General features: G+C 38.1%; 1 protein-coding gene across 2 annotated transcripts in view; it reads left to right on the forward strand.

Annotated features, from left to right (window-relative positions):
• Window positions 1-407: 407 nt before the first annotated feature.
• Window positions 408-14,427, forward strand: part of LOC143259078 (uncharacterized) — a 51,321-nt gene continuing 37,301 nt past the window's right edge. For both annotated transcript variants that reach the window (XR_013032910.1, XM_076519911.1), the window contains exon 1: window positions 408-702. The gene's annotated coding sequence lies outside the window, so the exon portion shown is untranslated. The remainder of the gene's footprint in view (window positions 703-14,427) is intronic.

The following is a 14,427-nucleotide window of genomic DNA, read 5'->3' on the forward strand; positions in this document are numbered from 1 at the left end:
TGTGAAAGTGTACAAGGAGACTTCCGAATCAGATGACTCGGAATGCTAGAATTAATCACGAGGATGACGTTTGGACACCTGTATCTCCGAGTTCCCCAATAGATCCGGCGACAAATCCCGAAATAACCTTGCTAGCTAGCCCATATTTAGATCATCTGTTCTATGCTCGGTTTTCTCTATTCCATTAGCTTGCCCATTAGTGCAGCATTAAGGTGGTAAGCAGCAAGGCGCGGTTTGCACGCGGGTGAGAAGGGGGATGGTGGGTAGGTCCACGGGGTAGATGTGGAATGGTTGACAAGGTTTTCCGGCAATCGTCGGCGAATCACGCTTAAGGTCGATCAAGGCCACAATCACGGGCGTATAAATAAGAGCGAGCGTCTCCGGTCTGCGCGACGCGGTATCCTCTTTCCAGGACGACGCGACGGGTGCGCGTTCAGTCTGCTTCGAGCCGTAGTTGCGACCACTTGCACCCCGAGCGACAGTGCCATCGGAAACTAGCTCCGCTACAGACCGTGATCAGGATCGAAATCCAAATCGACGACGTGCCAGTCGCGATCGCAACCTGGTTACACCTCGGCTACACGAACGCAAGGAAGAATCAGCGGACGCGTGCACGCATAACCGCGTTCTCAGCCTACGATAATGATACCGTTGGAAAAGCGGGAAACCTCCCGATCATACTCAATGGTGGACACGGTGGTGGTAAGTCGACTTGAAACAGTACCGTTTTATCTGTTCGATGTGCACGATGGGAATCGTAGGAATTGGCACGTGAGAAATGCCCGAATAATTTGTGAAACGGGAATTCGGATTACTATCCTTCGCAGTGTCGAGCAATCATATATACTGGTGACTATACTAATCAATAAATGTTGTCTTAATATTGTAACGAAATTTTCGTCATCGCTTGAAGCTAATTACGATTTGGCTCGGTATTTTTCGTTCCGACATAGCTATTCGAGCCGATCCCAAGAATGTTAAGTAATTCATATTATTTCTGGAGTTAGGTTATAGTTAAGTAGTTTGTATGTGGTCTCCTAGTAGTGTTCAATATTGAGGGAACGTTCTTGGTTACCACCTTCTTCGAGTTCAGCCATCGCGGTTCAAGGTGTTCCCGGTCTTTCGTTTCACTGCTTGCTTTTTCGTCGTTCGATTTTCGCGTGGGCAACCGTGTATGTTCAGTACATTTTCGATTTTTTGTGTTAATTTTTATTTGGCAAACTCAAATCGAATGAGATGTCTACTACAACTTGACATATCATGGTGCATTCAATTATTTGTTCCCATCATACAGATAAGCGAGACATATGTATACACGCGATACAATATAATAGATTTACATGCGATATAATTGTGATAATGTGAGTAAATATAATATGGATCAATCGGATGCGTAATCTCTAATTGAAATAAAATTGAACGTCAGTTTCATGATGAAGAAGTGAAAGAGGATGTTAACAGTGACATATTGGTCGAATGTATTCGTGCCTTTCAATGTTTGGAGATGAACTACTTCTGTTGGAGTAATAATTGTGATGTACTAGAAGTACGTTTCTCAGAAAGTGTGTACGGGTAACGTTAGAATGCAGTTTGTTGGTTTTAATTATTAAGATTTCAAATCATTGATTTTAACGTAAGTAAGATCCTGATGAAAATTCGTTACGTTTATGACACAAACAGCTAGTGTCTGTTAATACTCGGAAGTTTTTTTATATTCAAACTTAAGCTTTTTAGTGATATGTTAAATTAACTAAATCAGTTAGAGTCTGTGAGATACAAGAATGCTGATAGTTCTCACACTCTCGTTAGAAATAATTGCATCGTGACAACAAATCTGCGCGTGACATTTCGTTTATTGTTGGACTACATATTAGTTCACTTAGCTATGTTTCAATTGTTTCATATTTCATTTGATATTTCAAGCAGTCACATCGAATAACAGCGCCATCAGCTATAAATCAAATAGAAAAGTTCTGTCCAGTTGTGAAAACTGTAATCAACAGAAATTACGTCCACAATTCTATTTTCTATGTTATCCACGATATCGTTATAAAATTCGCTTATAATAAATTTGTTCACTGACATACATTTCTTTATCTTTTACTCTGTATCTTTACTCCGCTAAAAAATCGAAATGTACGTTTTAATTATGAATACGATACAAATGTTGTAAGATTCACAATGTTGCGAACTCGTCTCGCAGCTTTATCACAAACCCTCCCTAGCCGATCAAAGTAACCGGTCTCATATTTTTGCTTTAAAGTTCTAAATAAAGACCCAAATAAAAACATTACAGAAAGATTTAAATAAATACAGTCTTTTCATCGTTATAAAGTAACATACGTTGGTTACTTTTAAAGCCCGGCGTGTTTAATGTGTGTGTGTGTTAAGCGTATAGATCTTCAAAAAATTGTCGGATCTTCTCGAAATCTGAAAAGGATAGAATCTTTACTCATTAACGCGAACCATGCAATTGCCGGTCAAATGACGAGTTCAACGATTTTTAGTCTACGATTATTGAAATTATTCAATTCAGTTTGAGATAGATAGTTGAGATTATTCAATAATTATTCCATAGATTTCTTCGTTCGATACATACTAATATAAACATTGCAAAGAATGTAATCTTGTAACTTTGATAAGGCAACACATGTCAGGCACCTTAAGCGATCGGTACAGTCACTGTTAAATCAAATTGATTCTTAGCTATTTTTCTAGTTGTCAGGTCACTGGTCGATATGTGGGATTAGAGTACCACTTTTTCGGCTGTTCCACTCGCGATCCTTAACGTTCACTGAAGAATCGATGGCTCCAATCGTAGCGAGCACTGTTGACTTTCCGTCGGGATGTTATTGACATGCGAACGGAAATAGAAAGGGTTAAATATTTCACGCAGTCTCGCCGTACAGCCCCGGTACGCTCGAGTTCTCCGTCGCGTTCCAGCCACCCCTTCTCGAAGCGTCTCTCCGGAAGGGTTGAAAACGGGGCTGAAGTATAAAAAGAGCTGAAACGTACGACAGCGTAATTATGCGCGGCGTGCGCGTTGACCCGTTCCCCCATTTTTTCTCGGTTTCTTAAAGACGTTTGTAAACAAAGGGGCTGCTTGGACGTTGACCCTGTTCTTAAAGCGTTCACGGAGAGCCTTGCCCCAATTGTGTTAATATCCGTTGACCGAGCTCTTTCGTTGCTGAAATTTCCATGGTTTAAAAAACAGAGCCGAGTCGCAAGTGGGTCAAGTACGTAAATATTTTGCGAGTCTTAAGTCGATTCATGGCACGGCCGTACTATTCCCCGAGCAACAGAGACAATTATATGACGGCAGAGCTGGATTTACGCGACCGAACTTCCGCATCGCGCGCGTTCGGATAAGTAAGAACTCGAGAAATTTAAAAATCGACACCGCCGTGTTCAACAGCGAAACGTTATCGCGTCTCCCGGGCGGGATTAAATGGGCGGAAATACTCGCGACGAGGCGGGTAACTACATTTAATTGACCGGTCCATGGTAAACACCCACACCGCTAAAGTAAATGGGATTCCACGCAGCTTGCAAACCATTTTGCAAAATGAATCCAGCCGCCGTTTTGTTTCTCGTGAGAGTGGTTTTCGAAATTATCGGTGGCCCGACTTCGGCCGGGGTTTTACTTTCTGGACCTCGTTACCGGAAGTGGCTTTCCAAAATTCTCGTAGCCAAACAAACGATAACCCGCCGGATTAAGGCGATTGAAATTCAGAGCCCCATCAAAGTTTACGCAATCTCGTCTTCCTCTCTTCCTTTCTTATTCCCCCCTCTCTTTCACTGTTTTTCTCTGTCTCTTGATCCCGAAAGTTTTTAAGTTCCGGCGCGAATAGTCCCTATTAATGCGGAAACTTTTCAGCCTCTTATACGTATAGTTTACATCAGTCCTCAGTCAACTCGCAAACATATGCATGATCTCAAACACACGTGCCTGGAACCCGCTAATTATGTTCGACCGTGGAGCGCGCAACCGGCTTGCTATGTACTTGCTACTTCTCCACTCTAATTTTTAGCGCCACAGAGTATTCCGCCCAATTAGCGACTAATGTCAACACTTGGGTTCGCGAACTTTGTACTACAGACCGAAAGTAACAGTTAATCCTTTTATTAAGCAAATCGGTAACCACGGCTTGTTCAAATTGGGGATTTTAACCGCGAAACGCAAAAGCAAATGTTTTGGTTACAAATCACAATTATTAATATTTTTCTATTACACTTTTAAAATGTTGCAATTCTATCTGATTCGTTGCAGAATTAATTTAAAAATAAATTTAAAACAAATTTAAAGATAATTGAATTGTTGCAAAATTAATTAAAAAACCGAAATTACTTTTGCAACAGCTTAATAGAATGTTCAGTAATTGTGGTGGCGTAAAATTATGACACGAGGTTCATTTTATGGTGAAAATGCATTCAGGTAAAAATGTGAGATAATTCTCTCTGTAAGCTTCATTTCTCAATACGTATATTTCTATTATATACATTTCTATTGTATATTTGTTTCTATTATATACAAGTTTAGATTATTGTTTAAAATAAATATTTCTGTTGTTATTCACTTAATGAAGTTTTTCTTGCCTTAATTAGTAGGTAATATAAAATATACAGTTCGTTGAAAGGTGAAACATATAATACCATAGAGTAAAATCGATATCAATTCAGTACCTAAGAAAAACTGCATTTCAATTATTTTGCTTCTAAAGTAGGGTAGTGTAGCCGATTATCGTTGTAGGTGACCATTTACTGTACCGTTGGTTTGTTTTCGGGTATAGTTAACTTTATATGTATATTGATTGAAACGTATTAAATTTGTTTATTCTTTTATTTTGTTTATTTTTAAATAAAGAATTTAATACTACTTATTCAATAAATATAAAGCTAATTATGCCCATTAAACAAACCAAAGACGCAGTAATTGATCACCCCAAAGTAACTAGCCGCATTACCCTATTATCACTTCAATAAAGTACCCGTCTCTCTCTCATCCTTAAAATACTAGACTATAGAAAAAATTTCCAATCGATTAGTTAATAATTTACGACATATTTATAGCCACCGAATGGAAGACAGAGTACAGAGTAGAAAATTGTGTAATTTCATGAAACGATGTTACACCGCAATCGTATGGGAATAGCGGTCCATTCCATTGTGGACATTTCAACGTACATAGGCGGAGAAAAATTCCAAGCTTTACGGGTTAAGGATGGTAATCTGCATTCGAATGGCACCCGATCTCGCTTTTATTAGTTTCACGCCTCCGAGCACGTCGGCCGACACGTGAAACGCTGTAACTGCCACGGCGACAGCGTTTCCGGTAACGGTTTTATAGCATCTGTTTGCATCCGGCCAGTTGGATAAAATAAGTGCTTTAAGTTCTATTTCTGTTTGTGTCATATCGATCGTAGAACACGAAGTCGCGCAGTGTCAGTCACGTATCGCATTTATAGGCAGCGAACGCGATCACGAACCGATGCACTCGTGTTCTAGAAATTGTCTCATATCGTCGGCCAACACTGGCAAATTCCAGGAGCCGGATCGTCGGCACGTGAAACTGAATGAGTTCCGAACAGTATCGTCAACGAGCACTCATTTTACATGATGAACTAAATCATTGATCTACGAGGCGGGATGAAATACATTCGCATGATATCGATAGGTTCTCATTGTTAGTAGAACGAAATCAATTTTGCAAATGTGATCAATGGTGTATTAACATTACCCTTCAGAATTTTGGTACTTAATTGCGAATGTAGAAGGTTATATTGTAAAATAAATACGTGAAGTACAGCCAGCGAAATGATAGTGTAACTAAATCAACAAATGTTGTACTGTGTGATTATCCTGCTGAAACTGGAAACCTTTTAAAACGACACTACACAGTATACAGTTTATTAATTTATTACTAAATAGAAGAAATAATTTGTAAAAGTTTGTCAGTGCATACGTAGAATTCGATGCTCCGTTATCAGTTTGTCTGACCATTGCAGGATTGTTCTACTTGCACTCGTCTGTTACTAAGGTAAATGTAGCTGGACAAATGCGTAACACGTAACATTGTATTTCATTACAAGAATCTGTGTGTGTTAAGTTTTCAAAATAATTGAATCTTTGTGGATGTCTATGTAATGTTTGATAATGGCAAGTAGAATAGATAGTAACTAGAAAAAAGAGGTTAGATCAAATAAAAATTGAACAGTGTATCTTGATCCTGTTTCAAATGAACAAAAATTAGATCTCAAGTAAAGGAATAATTGAATTTACAACAATTACACGCTTAAATGTAATCGTCAACGCTGTCGAAGGTAACTGTAAGTAGAGGAGTCAAGGTTATGTCAGACCGGTCAGACACTTAATTCTTATTTCAAGTAATCAGATGAACCTAAATATTTATTTAAAAATTATTTAAATTGTATTTCAGTGGTATGCTGGCCCATTTTCTTTCATAGAATGATCAACACTCTACGTCGCTCGTTCCACCTGTGTATTAAATTATTCTGTACCAGGTACGGTGATAATCCAGATTGGCAAATTCTCCGAATAACATAATATTTTCTGGCTCAATCAAGCTAATGTAATTTCGTTATAGGGTATTTATTACTTGTGATCGTGGTTCTCGGAAATACAGCTGTACAAGTTCACCGAATTAATTATCTGAATTAATGCTCTGATATCCTACATCAAAGGAAAAATTTTTTTTACACAATTCAATTTCGCGTATACACATTCGTAAGCTTTGTTTCTTGGAAAACCAGTGCTTGACAGATATTCGTTGCGAATAGGGAATATACAATCTTGTGGTCCGATTCGCACGATTATCTGTTCATTAACACTTTAACGACCGCACGTCTACGCAGTCAAACGTCGCCAGGGGCCGGCAGTATTTTTGAAGAATTAATTTTAAAGAACTTTATTAAATTCACGAAAAAGTTAACATAAAACAAAAAACAAATAGGCAATAATTAAAAATAGGCAATAATTACCTATAATCAAAGACGTGACAATGAAATATGAAGCCAATAGCAATATCCACACTTGTTTACATTCATAAATTATCACACAAAGAGTGTGGTACTGGCCAACAACCTTCGGCGGCAGCATCACACACATGTTGTGTGAGCGGTCGGTAACGGTTGTTCCGGCTATCACACACATGTTGTGATAAAGTGTTAATACTAAACTTACCGTGCCGGTCAAACTGACCGGTTTCACATTTTCTATTCTAAAATTATTGGGAATTATAGAGACATTTTCGTAGGCAATTGTTAAAGGAACTTCTTAATTAATTTACGTAAAAAATGACGAGGAACTCTCGAAAACATTCTAAATAAATTTGTTAGATAATAAATAAATAGATAATAAAAACAAATTTGTTAGATAAATCATTATAGTCTTTTTATTTGAGGAAATTATAGAAAAACACATTTTTCGGCCTTCTGACTGAACGTAGCACCTTAAGCCAGTGTTTACGAAGAGATATCCGGTGAATTTTCGGCAATACGTGGAGAACGATAACACTAGAAACAAACGAGTAAATGTGTTTTCTACCACGCAGGGTCAACCCTCTAGATACGTCCCAAAGCAGCGTCCCAAAAGCATTCAGTATCGTCCCTCGTACGCTATTGTCTTCCCCCCTAGCTGCTTTTACGATCTAACCGTGTTCTTTTTTTTTATCGAGTGTCTGGAATCCCCCTGCACACATTCGGAAAAAACTACATACAGTGGATAAAAACCACCTATTGAAACGGTATAACTTTTTTAAAACTGAACTAAATCATTTGATTTTTTTAGATGATAAAAGGACTAGTTTACTGTACAATACTAAAATACATTTTTGAAATTTTCCTATTACTTGCGATGACAGCAAAAATAAAAAAACTCACGTTTTCCAACTGTATACGGAATATCTCGACAATCGTAACGTAATTGTAAAACGTGATACCAATTCTTAAACGAAACTTTTCTTGAAAGTTTATATTTCATAGGAGAACTGTAGGAGACGAGATTTAGATGCAATTTGATTGTATCACTGCATTGTGTCACAGTAGCCTTGAGATCAGAATCTATTACTCAATGAAATTAAGGGAACACTAACTTATGATCGAAAATTACAGATCTTTCAATAGTCATATCTTTCTGTTAAAAAATCTTAGAATATTTTGCTTATGCTCGTTTTAACGAATATACAGCCTCTACTTTCACGCCCTTGGTCTCGTTTTTATCGAAGATTCTTTCTTACTTTAAAACGAATCGAGAAACTGGTGTTACTTTTCTGTGTTTTAAGCTCCGTTCTACAACAATATAGGGTTTTCGAAGAAACAAGGTACAAGGGTGTGAAAGTAGAAACTTGATCCTTCAAAATGAACACAAGCAAAATATTTTTTTGCCCGAGGCTACAGGAGTCGGAGTTGGTGTACCTTCAATATTATTGAACGATGTATCAACACGCTCATTCGGTGCTACATGTACCGAATAGTTCATCGAATTCTACTATCGTGGAAATGAAGTACCACATGAAATGTATTACCATAAAATACGCTATTCCTTGAAACATGAGAGAACCGAAGTTACATCGCAGAAAATTATGGATGAAGAGAAATTAGATATTACTAGATACTGATTCACAAGCATTCGTCTTCTCTACCGACGAATTTCGTGATTATTAATTTTAATCGTTAAATTGCGTGGAATGTGTGATGCCTGTAGAATAGCTGCTCGATTGTTTTAGCGGCTTAATGCCAGCAAAAACATTACTGTGTTATTAACGAAACGGCTCGGAAACATTTCTTCGCTCGAACGGAACTTCGTAAATTACGACCATGCACGGCAAGGGAACTAATTGAAAACGTATCTTCTAATCCCAGCGAAATTGACGGAGATCTTCAGTATTCACCGCAAGAAGGCGAACGTGATATCCATTCTGGCGCGGTGTGGCAGTCGCCCAGCGAGATCCGTGATGTAATTGTTTTCAAATAAGGAGGAAACGAAGATTTCCATTAAAATAGTTAATTACAAAATAGCGTCAATGTCTCTCTATTATTTGTTAAATAGAGAATACTCGCGAAAAATTTTCTGTTTAACATAGCATTCGTCTTCTGTAATCAAGTCGTGTTTTCGACGTGTCTGTTAAGCAGAAAAAGCAATTGAAACATTTAAGGTGATCAAATTACGTTGCTCGTTTTGTATATTCGAATTTTCTGTTAATATCTCTTCTACGTTTTAACAATGTAATTTATTGCAATGTCTCGTGCTTTCTCTGTTGTCATTGCTTCAAGTGAAAAATAGATATGCCTTGAGAAGCGCTAAATTTTTAAACCTAATTAATTTGACTTAGCGAGGAAAGCTGTAGCGTTATCTGCTGCGACCAAGTGCTCTGGAATTCCCGTTTCCACCGTCAGCAACACATTCCGAAAATCCGAAGCATCAAGTTGCATTATTATGGAAACTTCGTGGAACGAGAAGATAGAGACAAGTTTTGACTGATGCCGTTATATCGTCCGTTAAGTCGACACGACATTAACATGATCGAGTTTGTCAACGTGTTACGGGAGCCTTATCTTTTACCATACCTTCGAACCTTGATCATATTCTATAGGAAGGAGAATTGAATCGGAATTGTTATATAACATGCGACACAGACTGTTCATCGAATGCAGAATACTAGTGCAGTCAACCTCCTATAAAACGAATAGATTCGTTCCGCGACGTATTGGGATGGTGTTAAAAGAAACCTACCAGCTCTGTCATATATTAAGAGAAATTTCTAAACGATAGAAATCCGAAAGATTCGTTTAAAGTATTTTTAATAATTTCATACAACAAAAACAAACATTGAACATTTCAGAAATGCTGAGAACTTATTCTCGGTCACTGCGTTAATACGAAAATCAAACAAATCAAAAGTTCTTTTACTAAATAATTATAATAATACACGTCTGAATGTACGTCTTTTGTAAACGACCAACCGTTTAATGAACTTGATTTCAGTAAAGACAAGCTACAAATTACTATATTTAAAAAAGTGTTCTGCATATATCAACAAAAATCATAACGCGATGAAAACATTTCTGCTACCAATATGAGCTGTGCCAGAAAAAGTCGTATTATAAGAACACCGTGTTCTAAAAGGACTGTTGCCATTTTCACACCGTATTTTATCGAAACTGTGATCCACTGAACATTAATACTATCGATAGCGTTGAAAGGTAATAAATTTTGTAACTGTGGCTCTGTATGCGGATACAAATTTTTATAAATTGATTTATGAAAATTGAAATTCGATAATAATTGTAACTCTGGAGGTTTGAATCGCTTTAAAAGATTTAAACACTTGAAACGTACTTTTGTTTCCGAGACAATAGGAATATATTCGTCGTGATCAATCGTAACACGATATCGTATTTCGAGACCAATTCATTGAATTGTTACCTACATAGAAAATTTCTATGGCTTGCATATACGCAGTATCGCAAAGCTACAATAGATGCAAATTATATTCAAATTATATCCTCCAATCACGATATTATTAGTCGGGAGTAGGATGATTCTAAATCGAAACTGTACAATATAATTTTTCATTGACGAGCATTTGCAATTAGTTGATAATACTTAAAGGTACGGGAACTAAAAAATTGCAATCGTTGAAGCTTATAACAGAATTGGACGTTTTTCAGGCAAACTATAAACGTTCAACTATTTTCAGTTAACCGATTTATTTAGTTCTTCTGCACGAGTACAAAACAAAGCTACTTTTCATACTTGTAAAATAGTATTTGTGATGATAGATTATTTACCTATTGCTAATGAAATTTATCAACGTTGGTTATTGCGTGGTACAACACGCGGTATGTTTCTTTGTTTATAATTCTGCCTCTGCATATGATTTATCAAATTCGAAACCTTGAGTTTGGCTCCGACGTGCAAGCGTTCAATGCAGAACTGTATGCACTAAGTTATTATGGTTGGACAACACCGATTCCATATGAATATTCCGCGCGAGGATTAAGCGATGTTGCGCAGAATGCCAGAAACGAACAAGGAAACGTAGGATTATTTGTAAACCGTTAAACAAAAGTCGAGCGCGCGGCTGCTAGAATAATGTTACGCAGATTACCGGCGCGTATTTCATTCGTCCATGAATTCTCAGTAGTCCGGTGGCTCAAGCAGCCATTTTTTTCCATGAAACTGCAATCTGCGAACGTGAATGCACTCGATTCATGTTTCGACTTTAAGGGTGGCTCTTTGTTTTATCCGCCGTTTGAATGGGGGCGCGAAAATTGAGAAGCGCAAATAGAAATGTAGCAAATAGAGAATTTTCGTTTTCGTGCTTTGCTTTCGCAGCGTACCCGAAGTACATCGCTCGTATAAATTTCCCCAGGTGCCGCGATTTGTTTCGCCGAGGTCGCCTCGGACATCTAAGATGATTCCTAGAAGAGCGAGAATTGTGACTGGGGTAGCGTTTATGCCAACACCACTAGCAATAACACTACAATGGAAACCATCCTTTTCGGATGGATGGTACAATTTAATAAAATTATAACTAGATGGCAAAGAATTTATATAAGAATTTATATATTCTGAAAATTTTCCCTCTGAATACGAATTGAAAAACATGTAGTATGTATGAACGTCAAGACACAAGATTTCGTAAAAATAATAACTTGTAGAGAAATATTTTCATAAGCAAGTAAGATACTTCAAATATCAACGGGTCATCCAATAAGAGCGATAGAACCTATTCAAGTTACCTTTGTATTCAATAGCACTTGGTAAGTTATTATGCATGGGTACACAGTTGCTCAACGCGTTGAAATTATTAAAACTTATCATCAAAGTTCTTGTTCAATTCGAACAACGTACCGTGCGTTCGTTCGATTCATGGTCAACCGACCAACATAATTCAAGAAGTAGTACAAGAAGTGGGAGGAATGTTCATGTACAAAGGCAAAGTGCTGCTGAGAATCCAAATTTATTACAAAGCAAACACAATTCGTGTTACTGGTGAGATACGACCTGATTTATATGCCAGAGTCATCGAAAATTGGATCTCTCGTATTCACTCCACCAAACGCAAACGCGGTGGTCATTTAAATGATATTGTATTTCATGTTTAATACTATCGAATGTACTTCTAGATAAAACAATGGACACCAAATTATCTAATACAGTTTTTATTTCATTTCGATTTAATATTCTATTGCTCTTATCGGAAAACTCCACACTTCCTGTAACATAAGTGTAAAATAGAATAAGAAAAATACTACACATTATGTACGCTTGTAAGGTCAAATAAATATTTTGAGAATATTTCCTCTGACACGGAGTGTAAATAATTATTTCAAATCAGCTAACGCTAGTGCAATTTAGTAAATGATCTCCGAAAGAATTTTTACTTTTCCCGTCAAATAATACTTTATCCAGCGTAGCTTAAGGATCGGCTACATAGATCCATCTTCGAGGGTAATCCCGTCGCTATAGAGATTCAGAAGAATCATCGCGCAGAGTACGTAGCACCAGGGACCACTCTATTTCCCAAAATTGTCCCCAATTCCGTCCCGTTAAACTTGCCACGCCTTCGTCGAGTCGCTGAGGATGGAAACAAATGGATTTCGGGCGAAATGATGGAAGGAACCGTCGTCGAATCGTCCGCAGATTGGCTGGAAAAGAGAAAGAAAGGAGTAGACAGAAAGAAAAGAGCAGCCTGTGTCTGCCCGTCCATCGGTTAATCGAATCTCCTTCGTGAAAACTGCGACGAAGGCTCCCGAGAAGATTAGCCATTTTGGTCGGGTATCAAAATGGCGGGAGAACGGGATACGCGCGTGGGAAACGGTTGCTTTGACAGCCAAAATTCACGCAGACTGTGACCCGCAGGATTGATTAGGGTAACGAAAGAACCCTTGTCTCGCAGGAATCGAACGATTGCCCTTCAACGAGTTTCCCTCGCAGAGCGCTGTTAGGCACGAAGACTTTCCTTCTGGCAAAGGATTGATTTTTATTTCTCGTAAAACCGAACGGACCTAGACCATAACTCCTCGACCGTAACCTATCGATCACTGAGCAATCATTATCTTGCACGTATAGATGAAATTTCCAGCGTTCTCCGCGGTGTGTTCTACTCGGACGTAGTCGACGAATTGATTTATCTCGCGACAGCTGATGTTACAATAAACGGGATAGCGAACGTTGTCCGTAAATATTAATTCCAGTTGTTATTGATAATTACAATCCGTGACAGCTGAATCTGTGAAATCCAACGCGCTGGAACGTCTATAAGAGAGTGATGGATACTTTCGTTTTCAGTGGCTATCGATTTCCTTCGCCAGTTTTCATCCACTGTTCCGTATCGAGAAAGTGCATAGCCAAGTAAAAATACAGAAGCAGTTAAATTTCGGCGTCGAAAAATTCCGTAAAATTGTATAAAGCGGACTCTATCAAAACGACTGTGTAAGATTCATTAAAGAATCGAAGCATAAAATGTTTATTCGGTAGGAGAATGGTGGACGCTTTCGTCATTCTTCGCGTTCCTTGGAATTCTATTATTAAATGCAATCTGGCGCTCTTACAAAGTTTTACGAATTCGAAATTGCAACGGTACCGTTCATTTTCTTGCCCTGGGTACACTCATAAAACTCGACGACACCCGGCAATGTTTCGCGAGTTATTTATTTATTAATACAATTCTTTGGCGGATAACGTTTACTCAAGGTGACGTTATATATCGCCCTGCTGGCAACAGCTTGGGTAGGCAGAACTTTTGATTTAAAAGTCCAAGCGAAGTTCCTCTCGAGGTGCACGCCGGCACACCTCTGCTTGGTGTGCCTCGGTTCCATACACCGGAAAGCCGTTGTGCGACGCGCGTTTCCTAGAATCGTCAGTTTAATTAGCATCCCGCTGCTCGAATCACTCGAGGCATTGTTCAGTTTGCGATCGACGCGCGGATAACGGCTGGGAAATTGTGCTTCCACTTCAGCCTTTAATTGTGCAACATCAACAATAACGCATTTTCTTTTATCCTTTCTTCGTACCGTGACAATTAACAATAGTCGATATTAATTTGGTTATGGAGGCACCTTGGCATACAATCAGTCAAAATGTCTTTATACGCTCTTCGAAACAAAATAGCTTGTTTCAAATTGTATCAAACCAGTGGTTGAGAAAGTTATGCCACTTTTTGATAGGTTCTATTTAATGTCTATATAATACGATTATTCGAGTCTTGCGGCCCGTTTTTATAGTTACTAATTGTGAACAACTATAAAACAAAACGGAAGGTCCGAATAGTCGTATCTTCTGTTCCCAAATTGCTCATTTTTGTGCGCAATCGAAGCGCGAATTAGGGAGAAATTAGTATACTTAGTTTCGTTATAAATGTATGTATATGAAGATATCGTACGAGCAATTTTTATTAATCAG

The sequence above is a fragment of the Megalopta genalis genome, chromosome 3, assembly GCF_051020955.1.
Source record: "Megalopta genalis isolate 19385.01 chromosome 3, iyMegGena1_principal, whole genome shotgun sequence".
Lineage (NCBI taxonomy): Eukaryota > Metazoa > Arthropoda > Insecta > Hymenoptera > Halictidae > Megalopta > Megalopta genalis.